Below are 17,715 nucleotides of genomic sequence, written 5' to 3' on the forward strand. Positions count from 1 at the left end.
GGGAGGCGGAGCTTGCAGTGAGCTGAGATCCGGCCACTGCACTCCAGCCTGGGCGACACAGCGAGACTTCGTCTCAAAAAAAAAAAAAAAAAAAAAAAAAAGAAATGTTTTTGATCCAAGGTTGGTTGAATTTGGGTATCTGAAATCGATCTATAGAGAGGGTTAACAGTACTTAAAAATTTTGTTTCCAGAAAATAAAGTCATGCAAAAACTGTTCACAAATTTAATATTCAGGAAGGTTGGCCAAACCATCTGGATTACAAAGCAATAACCATTTAGGAAGTGGATTCATTTAAAAAAATAAAAGAGAGAGAGAGAGAGGAAGGTTCCAGCCTAGGATGTGTCTATGAGCAAAGCAAAGTAAAGCAAAGCAAAGAGAAGCTAAGCTAAGCCTGGATTTGTGAAAACTAAAGCATGCACAGTCTTCTATATTGCTATAGCAAATTTCTGGTCCTAAAGAGAATTGTCAGTTTTACCAGTAATTGTGAGAAAACAGACATTCTTATAAATTACTGCTGGGAGAATAAATGGTACAAACTTTAAGCCAGGCAATTTGATTTTATATATCAAAATTACAAGTGCATATCCCCCTCAAACAGTATGTTTGTTTCTAAGAACTTATCCTACAGATATACTCACTCACGTGCAGAACAACATACACAATGCTCCTCATTGCTTTGTTGTTTTGAATAGCAAATGTTGGAAATAGTCTAAATGTTCAGCAGTGGGGGATCAGTTAATATGCATGTATGCTAGAATATCACGCAACTGTTAAAAAGAAATGAGTACTGTATTAAATATTGAGCTCCAAGTTTTATTGTTAAGCAAGCAAACAAATAAAATCACCAAGTGCAGAGTAGTATGCATTGTATGCTACTATTTGAGTAAAAAGACAGAGAAGACGTATCAGAATTTGTTTGATTACGCATAAAATATTTCTGAAAGAAAACACAAGACATTGGGTGCATTGACTACCTCTGGAGAGGAGAGGCTGAGTGACTAGTAAATAGATGAAGGAAAGAGACATTTACTCTATTAATTTAAAAAGTAATGTATTGAAGTGGAATCCATATAATGTAGAATTAACCATTTTAAAGTGAACAATTCAGGGGCATTTAGTATGTTCACAGTAGGTGCAACTACCGCCTCTATCTAGTTCCAAAACATTTTCATCACACCAAAATAAATCTCCTTATTCATTAATTGGTTTCTACCCATTTGCCTCTCCCCCAGCTTCTGGCCATCAACCATTCTTATTCTGTCTCTATGGATTTATCAGTTCAAGACAATTAATATAAATAAGTACTATTATATGTGACCATTTGTATCTGGTTTCTTTCACTTAGCATGTTTTTGAGACTATTTAGTTTTTTTTTTTTTTTGTACTTTTGAAAATGAACTATGTTGAAGTATTTCATAGGCAAAAACTGAAAAATTGAAAGTAAAACTTTTCTTGCTGAACACCACAGGAGCTAAAGTAAAGGAGACCTCCAGCCTATTTCAGAAGTGGACATTCTAAACAGGACTTATCAAGGTGAGAATAATACCCTTTCCCTAAGCAACATGTCCTAATCCTTTTCCAGTCTGAGCCTTTCTTATTACCATAACAATACACACTGCGGGAGAAGGGGCAGATTGGGAGAATTCAGTTTTGCCTTGAGTGACTTTTGCCATTAACTTGCAGATATTTGTCATGAGCAACGCACTTTTGTTATTTTATTGTGAATCTCAGTAGCTTGTGAAACTGTCTAAGCCAAGGGCCCCTTCTTCCCTTGGTACCAATGCCATTTCCTGGTTTCATCACCTTGTATGTAACATAGTAGATCGGAAAAATAGCGCCATTATGTAGATCCCACCTAGCCACCATGGAGGGCCCAGAGAAAGGAATTTCTGTCATAGATAAGGAAATGTGGAAGTCCAGAACAATTCTGAAAAAAATTGTAACTGAATACCTTTCACTCTAAGCTTTGTCATTTAAGTGGGTATTGCAAAATAATTTCTCAATTCCAATTTCAGACCTTTTAAATATATGAAACATTGGAGTGGGAAAACACTTAGAAGTCAACCAGGCTGACCTGTTAGTCACTCATATAGGAATGTGCTCTAATAAGGACAGTTGACCATTGTGCAAATGCTTATATGCTTCTGTGACAAGGAGTTCACAACTCACAAGTTATTGCACTAGTTTGATAGAATGTCAGCCTGGAGTAGCCAACTCATGCCACTTGGCCTGGAATTTTCTTGGTTTTAGCATTGGAAGTTTCATGTCCTGCGAAAACCTTCAGTTTGGAGCAAACCAGGAAGGCTGGTCCTGTTCCAGCCAAGAGCAATGATGGCAGGGAAGGCATCGTGGAGGAGTGAGGCAGTAAAGGATGGACTGCATTTCCAAAGTCAAGGAGAGATCAGAAAAAGGACATTAAGCTCTGCATTTCCTCAGCTCACACAGCATGACAGCTGATCAGTGTCTAATTTCTATGTATCATGCATATTTCCATCATATTTTTGGATCTCTAGTTTGGACGATAGTTGTTAGGCAACAGTGAGCCACTGACATTTGTTAACAGGGTTGTAACAAGATCAAAGATGTCTTTTAGGAATATTTATCTTACAATGTGTGCAATTATTATGAGAATGCTTAGGGTCAACAAAACCAGTGAGGAGGCTGTGGATTGCAGCAGTTCAGCTATGAGAGAGAGACCTGAAGTGGGGATGCTGCCTGGGATAAGGCAGATGAAGAGATGCAGGAGAAAAACAAGTAGGAAATGGTTGCTGTTGGACTGAGGATAGGAAAGAGAGGGAGAAATTTTGACCACCTAAGGCAGTGCTTCTCAAGACTAAATGCAGATTAGAATCATCTGGGAAAGACTTTGTCTTTAATGCTGATATCTGAGCCCTCTTCCTAAGATCATCATGATTTCATCCACTTGTAGGGACCCAGATAAGGGCAATTTAAAAATGCTCCCCAGGTGATTCTACTGTGGAGGAAGAGTGGCTTTTTTTTTTTTTTTTTTTTTTTTTGAGATGAAGTCTTGCTCTGTCACCAGGCTGGAGTACGATGGTGTGATCTTGGCTCACCACAACCTCTGCCTCCCGAGTTCAAGAGATTCTCCTGCCTCAGCCTCCCGAGTAGCTGGGATTACAGGTATGAGCCACCACACCCTGCTAATTTTGTATTTTTAGTAGAAACGGGGTTTCTCCATGTTGGTCAGGCTGGTCTCGAACTCCTGACCTCAGGTGATCTGCCCGCCTCGTCCTCCCAAAGTGCTGGGATTACAGGCATGAGCCACAGAGCCTGGCCTAAGAGTGGTTATTTGAAATGTCTAGAGTCTGAGACCCTCCCACTCCTCCTTCAAAATTATCTAGTCATTGAACATTTGAAATGAACCAATCAGTTTATATGCATCGTCACATAGAATTTCTCCTCTTAACCATACCATAAGATGTGATTTTATTCTCATCTTACAAGTGATGGAACTGAGGCTTGAAGAGACTCACTGAGTGAGGTTAAGAGCCTGAATCAACCCCCATCACTCTCCCTTTAACCATCAATGTCTGTTTGTTCTGAGAGCCTACGGCAGTTCACAAAGGAAGGGAAAGTTCACTTTTTGACCTTTCTCAACATCAGAACAAGGGGCAGGACCAAGCTCCTCATCTACCAGGAGACATTTGATACATTTTTCATATTCAAGCTTCGACAAAGAAGCCTCAGACCACACAGCAGAAAACATTAATGACCTTCCATTGAGGTGGGTAAAAAAGATTTTTTCTAGATGATTGCTCTAGTACATGTGACATCAGTAACACGAGAGAGATAATAAATATTATAGATTCTAAAAGAATGTTATAATGAAGATTTTAACTTTTTTATAGGCTATTTTTTGGAGAACGAATTTCTCCCTTGTAATATGCAATGGTCCATGAATATTAAATATTCACATTTCTATTTTTGAAATGACAACAAAGTTATTAGAGTTTCATTACTTCTGCTGAAATGTAGTTTTGTATCTAGACGAGGCCAAGATGGGTGGATAACCTGAGGTCAGGAGTTCAAGACCAGCCTGACCAACATGGTGAAACCCTGTATCTACTAAAAAAATACAAAAATCACCCGGGCGTGGTGGTGGGCGACTATTATCCCAGCTACTCGGGAGTCTGAGGCAGGAGAATCGCTTGAACCTGGGAGGCAGAGGTTGTCGTGAACTGAGATTGTGCCACTGCACTCCAGCCTGGGTGACACAGTGAGACTCTATCTCAAATGAAATGAAATAAAATAAAATAAAATAAAATAAAATATGGGAACAAAAATAGAAAAATATACATCACTGCTAAGCAATTTTCATGAGTCAAGAATCCAAGAAGTCCCAAGTCTTAAATTTCTCTTTGTTGTCCTTTGTAAAATACAGAGAAAATTTCTGAAGGCAATTTCTCTACCCAGATAATAGTACTCCATTTTACTTTCAACATTTCCTGTTAAGCCACCTGGTTCTTCAACATTCTAGGTTCTAAGATTCTGCTAATTAGTATTGACGCTTCTGGTAAGAACTAGTGCAAAACTCTGAAATCTGCTCCATTCCCTTGGCAGCTACATCAGATAATCATCTGTGTATTTCCTTTCCAAAGCAAAGAATTCCAGTTTGGCTTTTCCAACTTTCCTCTTCCTTTTTCTATGACGACTTCCTTTTTGAAAACTTCAGGAACCCTAATTAACCCATGGAGGCACTGCAATATTAATATAAGGCAAATATAAAAAATAACCACCTCAAGAAGACAAAAGCAAACTCCAGTGCCGTCCACTTTGTGTGTACAGAAGAAATTATCCTGCTCCTCCTTATAAATAAGGGGTTTGCAATGTGTCGTTCCTTTTCTGTAGGGAAGGGGGGTGCTTATTGATGCTGCATCTGTTTTGTCAGAGCGTCAGCTAATGGAGAAAGTTAATTGTGTTGGTTGTAAGGCCACCTGTCACACACATGCCTCATTTCCATACTAATGGTCCAGCAGTGGCAGGCAGTGTGCTCTCTGCAGTAACAGCTACTGCCTCTTTGGAAACGTGGGCCAAATGTGCCCATGCAGCAACTGTAGGCTTCATATGTGAATGCCTCTAGTATTGTGTCGACTGGGGCTTATATTAACCCCCTACTGGCAGCTCCAAACTAGATTTGCAGTAAATGTGGGGATGCTGTAAATGCTGCTCTGGAGTAAGCACCAAGTCCATGGTGAACCTGCTGGGAAAGGCAGCCTTTGGGCTTCAGAGTTTTCTCTGAATAATCTTCTGTATAGCCAACCCATCCCACACTAGGAAAAAGAGAGAGAGATGGCTGAAATCCCTGATACCTTCTCCTTTAAGAACACCCTCTGTATATTATTTCACTGTAGTAGTTAGTGTTATTTTTCATAAGCATTTTTACCAACTTCTTTGCCTGTTGGAATCACTATGTATTTTTAGGAGAACCTGCAGGAACCACCCTCATTTATGAAGCGGAGGTCCATTTTAGAGCTCTGAATAATATTTCTAGTTCTGTCTCCTAAATGATCAAAAACAACCTTAACTCCTGACTATAAAGGATCATACTCCAGCAGTACTTCTTCCAGCGGTACATTTCATAAATTGTTGGAATTTTAGGCACAGTTGAGGAATCGATGTCCTGCCAGAAGATTTATGAATATTTTAGTGGGAAACTATGAGATGCAATTTGAGAGAGGTGGCTATCCCCTCAATGAGGGAAGCCAATAAAATTGAGAGTTATTTCTTTCCAGCTCTTAACCCTATGGATGTACAAAATTACCAGATTCGGTTTCTCTGGGATCCTTTTGTATATGGCTTTCTGTGACCTTACACAGCCGTCATAAAGGGACTTGGGGCTAAGCGCCAAATGCTCCAGCACTGACTGCTCTTAGAGAGATGAAGAACACATGGGTCAGGCTGCTTATATTTTTTAATGGCCAATTTTTGTTGAATGGATGATTTGTTTTAGGCTAGGCGATCTCTATTCTTGTATCAACATAAATTTTAGAATGGATGTCACAATCATTTGGGAAGGAGGCTCAAAGTCAGGCAGGTAATGTTCTGGTCACCCAGCAAATGGAATGTCTTAAGCTGTGGCATTCTCTCTGAGGTATGTGCAGGTGCACTGCCTTCTGGGAAAGCCCTAAGGGAGGCAAGGAAGCCAGGCATTGGAGGCTACTGAGTTTTATGAGTATCTCTGCCTTTAAGGGCAAAGGCTATAGAAAATCCTACAGATAAGTTTCCTGACTGATTTCTGTTAGGTCTGGATTTCCCAACGTGCCATAGAGTTTCTCACAGCAATAAAGAAGAAGGGTGTTTTGGTCACAGGGGAAACCCAACATAGATTCCATAGAAAAGCTTGGTGGCTGTAGCTACTCTAAATTCAGATCTGCAACCTCAGCCAGGCCATTGATGCTGCCCGAAGGTCTATCTTCATGTTCTGAATTGACACCTTCCCTCATTCCTCACCATAACGATTTCAAGCTTTTATCACTTTCTTCTAGCACCCTACTCAGAAGATAACTTCATTTTGCATTTCATAGAGGACATGGGGTGCCAAAGATAAATTCTACAAATCTTTGGCTGCAAGTTATATCAACAAGCTTATCTACATCCACAGCCAGCTTTATGTCAGGTCTTCCATCTTAATAAAGAGGGTGACTTTTTTCCTTGTCCTCCTCCTCCCCCTTCCCTTCCCTTCCCTTCCCTTCTTCCCTCCCTTCCCCTTCCCTTCTCACCTCCCTCCTCCCTTCTCTTCCCTCCCTTCCCTCTCTTCTCTCTCTCTTTCTCCTTCTCTCTCTCTCTCTCACACACACACATATTCATGCATACACATGAGCATACATAAGTGTGCACATAGGATATATCACCTTAAGGACAGATAATAATACACTTGAGAAAATACAAGTTTGATAAATCATTGTCTCTCAAAAATTGGCAGGAAAGACATATAAGTCTATTAGCAATGCCACACCTGGCATTGTAGGAAAACAGGAGAGGAATATGTGATCAGACGGAAGGTCAAGGAAGACTTCCTGGAGAATGCAAAATTTGGGTTAAGTTCTGGATTTGATGTGGACAAAAAAGGAAGGGAAGACAATTTCAAACAGATGATATAGCACGAATGAAAGGATTTAACCTTTTGTAGGATCTGCATGCATTTTGATTCTGTGGTAGAAAGGGAAGCCCGCATAGGACAGTAGAGGCTAGAGAGGCTGCCAGAGGTCAGACATGAAAGGCTTCCTGCAATGAATTGGAAGTTCCAGTCACACACTGGAATTTGACCTTGTAAGCTACATGGCAACCTGGAGGGAAATGAAGTGGTAGCAGTGTGCAGGGTGAGGAGGAAACAAGGCCATATTTGTAGGCTGAGTTCTTGTACCGGTTCCAGATGACAAGTTTTGAAACAAGTGACTGTGGGAGAAGAGGACAGAAAAAAAGCAATATAAAGTTGTGGAATTGTCAGGCCTTGGTGACTAGATACTGGAGGAAGAAGGTAGAAAGAGCATTAAAGTGACTGCCAAGTTGGTGGCTTGGGCAACTGGGCAGATGGATGAAGGCCTCCAGACTACAAGAGGTGGAACAAATTTTAAAAGAAAGATGCTTACTTCCCTTTGGCCCATACTGATAATGAAGGACAGGGAAGTGAATCCATTCAGCAAATCAATTTCTATATGAGCAGAGTGACCTGGTCTGGGATGCTGGTGATGGAAGCCGTTGTGGATGGGGACACTGAAGTCAAGTGTGTGGCCTGAGGTGCACCGAGGGCTGAGGACAGCTCTGTCCAACACGGGTGATGAAGGAGTAAGAGGTGAAGAAGGAGACTACAAAGAAAATCGGAAGGAACAGTGAGAACAACCCCAGGAACGTCTGGAAAGAGGGGTTTCCTGGAAGCAAAGTGGGGAAGAGAATTTTATTTTATTTTAATTTTTGACTACCAGAAAATTTATTTATTTTAATTTTTTATTTGTATTTTTAAAATTTTTCCATAGGTTATTGGGGTAGAGGTGGTGTTTGGTTACATGAGTAAGTTCTTTAGAGGTGATTTGTGAGAATTTGGTGCACTGATTACCCGGGCAGTATACACTGCACCCTATTTGTAGTCTTTTATCCCATGACCCCATTTCACCCTTCCCCGCAAGTCCCCAAAGTCCATTGTATCATTCTTATGCCTTTGCATCCTTGTAGCTTAGCTCCCACATATCAGTGTTACTTCACTTGGAATAATAGCCTCTAATCTTATCCAGGTCACTGCAAATACCATTAATTCATTCCTTTTTATGACTGAGTAGTATTCCATCATATATATATATTTACATATAAATATATATATTTCTTTATATATATATACTTCTTTATCCACTCATGATTGATGGGTATTTGGGTTGGCTCCATATTTTTGCAATTGCGAATTGTGCTGCTATAAACATGCGTGTGCAAGTATCTTTTTCGTATAATGACTTCTTTTCCTCTGGGTAGATACCCAGTAGTGGGGTTGCTGAATCAAATGATAGTTCAACTTTTAGCTCTTTAAGGAATCTCCACACTGTTTTCCACAATGGCTGTACTAGTTTACATTCCCTCCAGCAGTGTAGACGTGTTCCCTGATCACCGCATCCATGTCAACATCTGTTTTTTGATTTTTTGATTATGGCCATTCTTGCGGAATAAGATGGTATTGCATCTTTTAAGATGGTATTGCATCTCTTTAAGTAAAATCAACACTCTTCTTCCCTCCCTCAATAAATACCTTTAATTAATATTCACTAGTTCTAGATAAAATGGTGATGCCTTTGATTAATATTAACACTTCTAGATAAAATGATGATGTTGTTAATAGAATACTCAGTAAATATTTTAGTGAGTTTTTTGAGCTAGCTGTGATCATGTGCAAGTATCACAGTGAGCTTATCTCCTTCAACAAATATTTTTTAAAACAAAATATCAGAAAACCAATAAAGATAAGTGCAAAATGACACATACAAGAGTACTTTGTGCAGCACTATTAAAGAAAAAGATTAGAAACAACCTAAACGTCCAACAATAGGAAACTGGTTACACAGACACTGTCTATTCATTACCATACTGTGCCCAGTCTTCATGGAACTATCCACATTGTTCTGGAAAGCTCGGCAAGATACTTTATTAAATGAATAAAGCAAGATAGGAAATAGTATATATAGTATACCATCATGTATGTTTTAAAAAGAATATATATTCATGCATGTATGTTTTCTAAATTCATAGACTGTCTCTGGAAGGATAAACAACAAAATGTAACAGTGTTTTCCTTTAGAGAAGGGAACTGGATATCTGGGGACAGTTTGGTGGCAAGATTTTATTTCTCACTCTGTACCATTTTTTACCTTTTGCATTTTCCCAATATGCATGTATAATCTGTTCCAAAAATTGAGTGCAAATTTAAGAAAGAAAGAGTGGCAGCAGTATTGTTGCTGGGCAGGAGGAGATAACTAGTATATACATGAAAAGTTCATCATGGGGCCAAACCTGAACTAACCACTAAATATGTGTTATTATTGAGGGTTCTTTCCTACAACAGTACCGTGATGAGGAGTGAGTAATTCTCTCAAGGACTCACAGCTAACATGAAGTGGAGACAAAGGGTGCAGTGGCTCACACCTGTAATCCCAGCACTTTTGGATGCCAAGGCGGGCAGATCACTTGAGGTCAGATGTTTGAGAGAAACCTGGCCAACACGGTGAAACCTCATCTTTACAAAAATACAAAAATTAGCTGGGCATAGTGGCACACGCCTGTAGTCCCAACTGCTCAGGAGGCTGAGGCAGGAGAATCTCTTGAACGCGAGAGGCAGAGGTTGCAGTGAGCCAAGATCGCACCATTGCACTCCAGTTTGGGCAAAACAGTGAATGAGACTTCATCTTAAAAAAAAAAAACAAAAAGAAAAAGAAAAAGAAAAAAAAATTCTAACAATCAGAACCAAGTGTATATCGTGTATATCTGAGATAAATGTTGGTTGATATTTTTGTTTGTGACAACAAGTCAGACAGAAATGAAACATTGTAGACACTTGTTGGAATGTCAAGGTTTCCGTCAGTGCCATGAGCCAACTCTCTGCTGAATTGTATGAGAGTTTCTGAATACAGAAAAAATATTTTCTCAATTAATTTCTGCTATTCACAGTAACAGTGGTTAGACATGATATATTTTTGTGTTTAACATGCATTATTAACATTCTTTTCACCACTTTTTAAAGTTTAGCCTATCAATAAATAAAACAACAAATTAAGCCCCAATTTATAGTATGTGCCTATTGCTGTAGTTTAAATGCTTCCACTGTGGCAAGTTTTGATCTGCCAGCTCAGTAAGGAAGAGATGCACAATCCCACACCATGATGTAGCATTTCTACCCCATAAGCACAACAGACAAATCACCTCAAGAGCACAGACAATAGTGTGATAGAATTGGGAATGGTGACTTTTGAATTTATATTGTCTTTTTAAATATCACTTATTTGTAGCTTTATAGAATTTATTTAATGAAATCCAAGCTTAACAACCAGCATACAAAATTCCTGAAAATTTAACAAGTGTCTCTCACAAATTAGTACAAACCAGGTCTACTGGGTGGAGACAGTACTGGACCCAACTCTTTCTGATTTCATAGCAAGGACTTTCAGTCCCTCTGCCACATTCTTCCATTCACTAAACAACCATCATGCTCAGTCATGTGCAAGGCATGACATCTCTGATGTTGAAGCCTACACTGTCTCCACTCCTCCTTCAGTTTTGCCCAGTCCTTACCTAAGGAGTATGAGGAAAGTACATCCTCCTCCTTTTCACAGAATTAGAAAATCCTATTCTAAAATTCATGTGGACTCAAAAAAGAGTCCAAATAGCCAAGGCAATCATAAGCAAAAACAATAACAGTAACAAAAACCCCACAAAAACAAAGGTGGAGGCATCATATTACCCAACTCCAAACTATACTATAAGCCTACAGTAACCAAAACAGCATGGTTCTGGTACAAACCAGACATGTAGACCAATGGAACAGAATAGAGCACCTAGAAATAAAGCCACACATTGATCTTTGACAAAGTCAACAAAAATAAACAATGGGGAAAAAACTCCTTATTCAATAAATGATGCTGGGATAGCTAGCTAGCTATGTGCAGAAGAATGAAATGGGATACCTACATTTTAACATACACAAAAATTAACTGAAGATCAATTAAAGATTTAAATGTGCTAGGCATGGTGGTTCACGCCTGTAATCTCAGCACTTTGGGAGGCCGAGGCAAGTGGATCACCTAAGGTCAGGAGGTTGAGACCAGCCTGGCCAACATGGTGAAAATCCGTCTCTACTAAAATAAAATAAAATAAAATAAAATAAAAAAATAAAAATCTTAAATGTAAGGCCTCAAACTATAAGACTCCTACGGGAAAACCTAGGAAACTCCATTCTGGACATCAGCCTTGGGGAAGAATTTGTGACTAAGTCTTCAAAAGCAATTGCAACAAAAACATAAATTGACAAGTAGGACCTTATTAAACTAAAGAGTTGCTGCACAGCAAAAGAAACTATCTAGAGAGTAAACACCTACAGAATGGGAGAAAATATTAGCAAACTATGCATCCAACAAAGGTCTAATATTCAGAATCTATAAGAAACTTAAACAATTGAAGAAGCAAAAACCACATAATCCCATTACAAACGAGCAAAAGAAATGAACAGACATTTCTCAAAAGAAGTATATTAGCAGCCAACAAGCATAAAAAAAGATCAACATCACTTATCATCAGAGAAATGCCTATCAAAATCACAATGAGATACCATCTCACACCAGTCAGAATGGCTATTACTAAAAAGTCAAGAAACGACTAGTGGTGAAGAGGCTGTGGAGAAAAGGAAACACTTAACACAGTGTTGGTGGAAATGTAAATTAGTTCAGCCACTGTGGAAAGCAGTGAGGAGATTTCTCAAATAACTTAAAATGGAACTACCATTTGACCCAGCAATCTTATTACTGCCTATACTTCCCAAAGAAAATAAATCATTCTACCAAAAAGACACATGCACTCACATGTTTATCACAGCGCTATTCACAATGGCAAACACATGGAATCAACCCAGGTGCCCATCTACAGTGGATTGCATAAAGAAAACGTAGTGAATATATACACCATGGAATACTACAAAGCCATAAAAAGTAATGAAATCTTATCTTTTACAGCAACATGTATCCAGCTGGAGGCCATTATCCTAGGCAAATTAAGGCAGGATCAGAAAACCAAATACCACATGTTCTCACTTCTAAGTAGGAGCTAAACATTGGGTACTCATGGACATAAAGATGGCAATAATAGACACTGGGGCTTAATAGAGTGAGGAGGGAAGGGGAAAAGGGTTGACAAACTAACTGCTGAGTGATATGCTCACTATCTGGGTGACAGGATCATTCATATTCCAAACCTCAGCATCATGCAATATATCCATGTGATAAACCTACACATGTAACCCCTTAATCTAAAACAAAAATTGACATTTAAAAAATTTTTTTGATTTGTTTTGAGACAGAGTTTCACTCTTGTTGCCCAGGCTGGAGTGCAATGGTGAGATCTCAAGTCACTGCAACGTCCGCCTCCCAAGTTCAAGCAATTCTTCTGCCTCAGCCTTCCCAGTGGCTGGGATTACAGGCGCCCACCACCACGCCCGGCTAATTTTTTGTATTTTTAGTAGAGACGAGGTTTCACCGTGTTAGCCAGGATGGTCTCGATCTCCTGTTCTCGTGATCTGCCCTCCTCGGCCTCCCAAAGTGCTGGGATTACAGGCATGAGCCACTGCACCCAGCCAAAGTTGATTTTTTTTTTAAAAAAAGAGTGCATTTGTCCAAATCTCATCTGGGGAGGAATTATATGATTATTGGGGACATCACCATACAGTCTATCTGGAATAAGGGTTTCTTCATTACCATTAGGTAATTGGGCTTTGTCTTTGAAAATCTTTATAATTTGTTCTCTAATTTTGCTGGTGAAATTTACATCTGTTAATTGCTACTCAATTTGTAACTCACGAATTTTCTGAGTAGACGGAATGTGTGGGAGATGTTGCTCTTTTTTTCCCAGGTACTATTCCCATCTACTCATTGTGTTTCACCCATTTTGTATCAGCATGTGATTCACCAGATCTACATTCATTTATTTAAATTTTTAATTTAATTTTACTTTCCTTTAAGTTCTGGGATACATGTGCAGGACACGCAGGTTTGTTACATAGGCAAATGTATGCAATGGTGGTTTCCTGCACCTATCAACCCATCACCTAGGTATTAAGCCCCACATGCATTAGCTATTTATCTTGATGCTCTCCCTTCCCCCAGCACCCCTCATAGGCCCCAGTGCGTGCTGTTCCCTTCCCTGAGTCCGTGTGTTCTCATTGTTCAGCTCCCACTTATAAGTGAGAACATATGGTATTTGGTTTTCTGTTCCCGTGTTAGATTGCTGAGGATGGTGGCCTCCAGCTCCATCCATGTCCCTGCAAAGGAACATTCCTTTTTATGGCTGCATAGTATTCCATGGTGTATGTGTACCACATTTTCTTTATCCAGGCTATCATTGATGGGCATTTGGGTTGATTCCATGTCGTTGTTATTGTGAATAGTACTGTGATGAATATACACATGCATGTATATTTATAATAGAATGGTTTATATTCCTTTGGGTATATACCCAATAATGGATTGCTGGATCGAATGGTATTTCTGGTTCTATAGATCTTCCATAGTGGCTGAACTAATTTACATTCCCACCAGCAGTGTAAAGCATTCCTATTTCTCCACAGCCTCACCAGCATCTGTTGTTTCTTGACTTTTTAATAATCACCATTTTGACTGGTGTGAGATGGTATCTCATTGTGCTTTTGATTTGCATTTCTCTAATGATCAGTGATGTTGAGCTTTTTTCATATGTTTGTTGGCTGCATAAATGTCTTCTTTTGAGAAGTGTCTGTCCATGTCCTCTGCCCACTTTTTAATGGTTTTTTTTTTTTTTTCTTGTAAATTTATTTAAGTTCCTTGTAGATTCTGGACATTGGATCTCTGTTAAATGGATAGATTGCACAAATATTTCCCATTCTGTAGGTTGTCTGTTCATTCTGATGATAGTTTCCCTTGCTGTGTAGAAACTCTTTAGTTTAATTACATCCCATTTGTCAGTTTTTGCTTTTGTTGCAATTGCTTTTGACGTTTTCATCATGAAATCTTTGCCCGTGCCTATGTCCTGAATGGTGTTGCCTAGATTTTCTTCATTCATTTATTTGGCAAATATTTGTGGAGTGCTCACTGTGTGCTGACTCTGTGATAGGTGTTAAAGAAAATCATGTAAAGGTTGTCAGATGTAGCATATAAAAGCACTGCACAGGTCATAATTATACTAAAAAGGTATTCGTTGTTTCTTTGAAATTCAAATCGATCTGGGCATCTGCTTCTTATCTGGCATCTCTAAACCATGGTCTTTGTCTTCCCAGGGTTTTCACTGAGTCAATAAAGGACACAATCAAGAATCCTTCAGGTGATCGCAACACACTGGTGAGAGCCATAAGTGAGTCCAAGGTGCAGAAATGTATCCCAGAAAAGTGGCTAAGCTGAGATGTGCAGGTGAGTAGGAGTTAACCAAGCAAATATTCTACCTGTGAAAAGTTTCAGGCAAAAGGATCAGCCTTTAGGAAGGTTCTGAGGTAGAAAATGGTTGGCAATTTTGTTAGATTGCTGCAAAATTGAACAATTTACATAAGGGGTGAGGAGAAGGTACCTCAGGAGACTCGGCTGCATACCAGTCCCTGATTCCTTCTGTTTCTGCCCTATTGTCCCAGCGCTTTCCTTCTTTTATTTAAGCCAGCCTGAGTGCCTTTTAATGATTTATGAGTAGAAACAATCCTAATCAATAAGTTGCCATTTAGTAAATAACACAGTGAGCAGAAGTGGTGGAGGTTCTGCTCTTTTGGAGAGAGGAGTGGTTAGATTATAGAGTTAATTTACAATGAGAAAAATCTCCCATTGTCAAAGTTTCCTTTGAACAATCTCTTGGATGATCTACCAAGACATCTACCGAGAGGCATTCAGGAGGGAGACAGCCTGGAGAAGAAAGGCCTGCTCCCTGTCCTGCTCACCCCAGGGCACAGATTCTGGTTGGAATGTCAGGGGCTGACAGTTTACATTTGTGCTTCTTCCATTAGCCAATGGTATATTGCTGAATTTGTGTTGAATGTATTTATGTAAGTTGAATGGGAATTCATTGATAGTGAATAGATGTAGACTGTTGTGGTTAGAGACAGAGTGGACACACACACACACACACACACACACACAAATTTGGTTTGGATGGGAGACTGCTGATGCCACACATGTACCAGAGGGGATGAAAAGGTTATAACTCACAGAATGAGGCTTTCTGGGGAGAGTGGGGTAGGCTCCCAAGCAGGTTCAAAAATGGCTTGAGAGAGCAGGGAAAGCACATGACTTGACTTTTCTTGTGGTTAGGGAATGGGTTTGGCATAACGGATCTTGGGTGCAGCTGAGGCTTGTGTGATTTGAACCAAAAGAGAGATCACCCAGGCTTTCTTACCAGCTTGTCTGGATATGGGGCAAGAGGGGAAGGGGGAAGACTGGGGATTGAAAGTTGTTTGCAAACGTCAAAAATGGAGTCAGACTCTTTATTACAAATAGATTTTCTGATATTTTATTTTGCTGCTTCTGATTGATAATATTTTCAAGGATCCTGTACATTAGTGTGCAACTTTGCACCAATGTATACATTAGATATATCAAACACGGATGAGTAACAACATCTGGGGCTCCATTAAATACTCACTTTTGATGGAGAAGGCAAAGAAGAGGTTGCTGGAACCCAGACAGTTGCCAGAACCTAGAAAAGGAAGAGGAGGAAGAGGATGAGGAGGAGGAGGAGGAGGAGGAGAGAAAGAGAGAGATCTGTATGGAGAGGGCTACCTAACAGGGGCTGTGCTGTTAGGAAATCAGCCACCTACAAAAATCCCCTCCAGAAAGGTCACAAGGAGCCCATAATACCCCAACTTCACTTTATTTCCTCCCTCTGATCTCCTGCCATTACCCCCAGTGGCCAACCCAACCAGAAGTCAGAGGGCAAGGCTGCCTACTGAAGCAGTTTGTAAAGTCTACCTTTCAGGATACAGAGAGGTCTCAAGAGGGATTTGCAGGGGCAGGAGAAGATGTCCAGTTTAGGAAGCTTCACTGGGCTTTACCCTTTGGCAATAGGATGGAAGCCTGAGTCTACCCATAGACAATTTGATCAAAGAAATTGTTCCCCTCTTCTCCACTCTTCTGGGAAGGTTAATAGGTCTTAGCATATAACGTACAAAAGTTCTTGTATTTTAAATGGGTGGTTTTCATTACACATGGAGTAGTAATTTGGGACATGTAAAGAAATAGGTTTGTGCCTTCTTTCTCTTGCTTTCTTTTAAATTAATGTTAGAAGTTCAGAGAAAAGAAAAGCCAGGACAGGACAACATAGAAAGCATATGGTAACCTGCACCAGAGCCTTGGGCATAGTGATAGCTCAAGTGCCTACTCATCAAGCTATCTGCAAAATCTCATCCTGAGAAATCTGACGAACAAGATTGACTTTGCAGGGACTGTCTTATAATGAGTACTTCATCTTGTCTATCTTGTCTGTATCAAAGTTTAATTCCTTTATCCAAGTTCTTAATAAAGGAATTAATTCCTTTATCCAAGTTCTTAATAAAGGAATTAATTCCTTTATCCCATCTGTTTGCCACACACCCTATGCTAATTAATTCAAGTATTTGGGAGTGTGTACACACAGGACAGGAGTACTGAGGCTAATTGAGCCATAAAGCAGTTGTTTGGTGTTCTCTGCTTCTATTCCTAGTCTTTTCCTATGGAGTCAAAATTTAATACCAGTACAAATTGATAACAACATAGCAGCTTTTCTGAAATTTATTTTCCATTCTAAAATGCATTTGCATTTCAAGTACTTATTTTGGCCTTCATTTTTATGCAATTTTGTTTATAGCACTAGAAATAGGGCAGTGTGACTTTTTGTTCCTTTTATTACTCCAATCTGATACCCAAAGAGATGAAGTCAAAATCATTAAGCAAATGGTAGAAAGCAATCAATGTTTCTAAATAAAAAGTCACACAACAAGGAAAGATGAAAGTGAAATACAGAAAATAATTCGTTGATATGGCTCAAAAATCTTTACATTTTTATCGTTCTACAAGTAAAACATTGAAATGAAAACCATGGCTTCATTTGGCATTCTTGGTAACTATGACATTTCTATTGAGTAATGGACTAAGTTGATACATAGCCATTTTTGGAAACTCCTTTGGATTAAAAAATATAAGAATAAGAAAAAAACTGAGATCAGGCATGAACTTTCCTTATAGGTTGACTAGCAAGGATTCCCCATACTATGAATGTTTCAAGCTTTTATTCTAGCACATATTCAGGGTAACTATAATCAGTGCAAAAAGGAACAATTTTTTATATTTATGTATTTATTTATGTATGTATGTATTTATTTATTTATTTATTTATTTATTTATTTATTTATTTATTTATTTTTTGAGACGGAGTCTTGCTCTGTCGCCCAGGCTGGAGTGCAGTGGCCGGATCTCAGCTCACTGCAAGCTCCGCCTCCCGGGTTCACGCTATTCTCCTGCCTCAGCCTC

General features: G+C 39.3%; 1 pseudogene; it reads right to left on the minus strand.

Annotated features, from left to right (window-relative positions):
* The window catches only part of LOC111525566, a 2,986-nt pseudogene extending 2,313 nt beyond the window's left edge, over nt 1-673 (minus strand).
* Nucleotides 674-17,715: the final 17,042 nt, after the last annotated feature.

Source organism: Piliocolobus tephrosceles, chromosome 5, assembly GCF_002776525.5.
Source record: "Piliocolobus tephrosceles isolate RC106 chromosome 5, ASM277652v3, whole genome shotgun sequence".
Lineage (NCBI taxonomy): Eukaryota > Metazoa > Chordata > Mammalia > Primates > Cercopithecidae > Piliocolobus > Piliocolobus tephrosceles.